General features: G+C 47.8%; 1 protein-coding gene across 1 annotated transcript in view; it reads right to left on the bottom strand.

The window, feature by feature from the left end:
* Positions 1-2,525, bottom strand: part of FAM13B (family with sequence similarity 13 member B) — a 45,349-nt gene that overhangs the window by 42,300 nt on the left and 524 nt on the right. The window lies entirely within an intron of this gene.

Raw genomic sequence — 2,525 nt, 5'->3', positions numbered from 1 at the left:
GAGGGGCCGATCCTGCGATTGGAGGGTGATGGGGGTCAACGCTGGAGGGCTCCCAGTATGTGAGAGGGGGCAGGCTGGGCTGAGGGACACACTCCCCACCCCCCCCACACACACCCAGTGCACGAATTTCGTGCACCTGGCCCCTAGTTTAAGAAATAAAATGGAGAGCTATCCCAAAGTGAAATCCTCCTTTCCTGACTACATACTGCTTAAGGATACACACAAGCTTATTATAAAACTAGAGGCCCGGTGCACAAAATTTGTGTACTTGGGGGGGCGGGGGTGTCCCTCAGCCCGGCCTGTGCCCCCTTGTAGTCTGGGAGCCCCCGGGAGATGTCCAACTGATGGCTTAGGCCCACTCCCTATGTCAATCAGGCATCCTTAGCGCTGCCACAAAGCGGGAGAGGCTCCCACTACTATTGTTGCACTCGCCATCTGTGAGCCCAGCTTCTGGTCTTCTGGCTGAGTGGCCCTCCCCCTGTGGGAGCACAATGACCACCAGGAGGCAGCTCTTGCACTGAGTTTCTGCCCCCTGGTGGTCAGTGCACGTCATAGAGACTGGTTGTTCTGCCATTCGGTCAATTTGCACATTAGCCTTTTATTATATAGGACTAGTGGCCTGGTGCATGAAATTCATGCACATTAAAAGGTAATTAATTAGAAGAAATATTTTAGGGTCCAAGGTGCAGGGGAATGGGATTCTTGGTTGGCAGGCCACTGACAGCAAGCTGACCAACGGCTGAATCTGCAAGGAATGGGGCTCCCTCCTCCCTCCTGTCAGCGTCTGTGGTGCAGGTGAATGGGATTCCTGGCTGGCAGGCCACTGACAGCAACCTGACCAATGGCTGATTCTGCAAGAAATGGGGCTCCCTCCTCCCTCCTATCAGGGTCCAGTTTGAAGGCCAGCCACGCCCCCGATTGCATGAGACCCAGAGTTCCACTGCGCCCCAGCCGGAGCCCAGAGCTCCCTCCCACCATGCCGAGACCCATCAAATTTATCCTAACTGCCCCCCCTGCAGGCCTGGTCACCCCCAAGTGCCCTTCCCCACCAGACTGGTCATCCCCAACTGCCCACCCCCGCCAACCTGGTCGCCCCTAACTGCCTCTCCCTGCCAGCCTTGGCGCCCCTCACTGCCCCCCCTGCCGACCTGGTCACCCCATGCAGCCTGCTGTTTAGTCATTTGGTTGTCCCTCACTGCCCCCCCTGCCAGCCTGGTTGCCCCACGCAGCCTGCTGTTTGGTCGTCCATGTGGTTGTTTCAGTTGTGACCACCCCTGGTTTTTTATATATTAGGATGTCCTGCATTCAGGAAGTATTTGTAATTTCTTTTTTAAAATTTTTCCATCACCTTTTATTGCCTCTATGCCCTCTACCACCTCTACCCATCCCCCCCAATTACCACACTATTATCTGTGTCCATGAGTTCTTTTTTTCGTTTTTGCTCAATCCCTCCATCTGCCCATCCCTCCCCCAACACACAAGCCATCTGCCTGCTATCTATGAGTCTGTCTCTATTTTGCTTGGTAGTCGTTCATTAAATTCCACATGAGTGAAATTGTATGGTATTTGTCTTTCTCTGACTGGCTTATTTCACTTAGCATAATGTTCTCCAGGTTCATCCATGCTGTCACAAAGGGTAATATTTTCTTCCTTTTTACAGCAGAGAAGTATTCCATTGAGTAAATGTACCACAGCTTATTTATCCACTCATCTAGTATTTATAATTTCTTTTGTTTTGTTTTTTGTTTTCTTAATCTTCATCCAATGATATTTTTCCATTGATTTTTGGGACAAGTAGAAGAGAGGGAAAGACAGAAACATCGATGTGAGAGAAACACATTGATGGGTTGCCTCCTGTATGCACCCCGACCAGGGCCTGGGCCAGGGAGAAGCCTGCACCCAAGGTACATGCCCTTGACTAGGATCGAACCCAGGACCCTTTGGTCCACAGGCTGACGCTCTATCTACTAAGCCAAACCAGCTAGGACTATAATTTCTTAACATCACAGAATTTCTGTAGAAGCTCCAATTCAAAGAAATAGAGAGATCCCATTACACAAAGAGAAAAGCCAGAAAAAAATAATTTAAATATTCAACAAATGTATAATATTATATGCCATCTTCATAAAGTTTCCTGTATAATCAAACATATCACTCATTATGTACACATGAATACCACTTGGCTCTAGGAACACAAGAATTTCCTCACTTCTTGGTTCTTTTACCTTTCTGTCTGTCACTACCTTTACTTTTCTTGTCCCTATTCCATTCCAGCTGGGCCCTACTTTTAGTCACCACCAAAAACTAACCCAACAAGAACAAATTTTTTTTCTTTATTTAGCTTGGAGCCTGATGTACAATTTGATATTGTCTTTCTTTCAGGCCAAGAACAAGCTTTAAGTATATTTTAAACCTAGAATCAAAGTTGTCTTCTGATTTTTGCTAGAAGTTCTATCAAACCAGGGATAAATATCCTGTAATAACATCACCACTAAGCAACACCACTGGCTACTCTGCTACACAAA

Source organism: Myotis davidii, unplaced genomic scaffold (genome assembly GCF_000327345.1).
Source record: "Myotis davidii unplaced genomic scaffold, ASM32734v1 scaffold545, whole genome shotgun sequence".
NCBI lineage: Eukaryota > Metazoa > Chordata > Mammalia > Chiroptera > Vespertilionidae > Myotis > Myotis davidii.
This window is presented reverse-complemented; position numbering and strand designations above follow the sequence as displayed.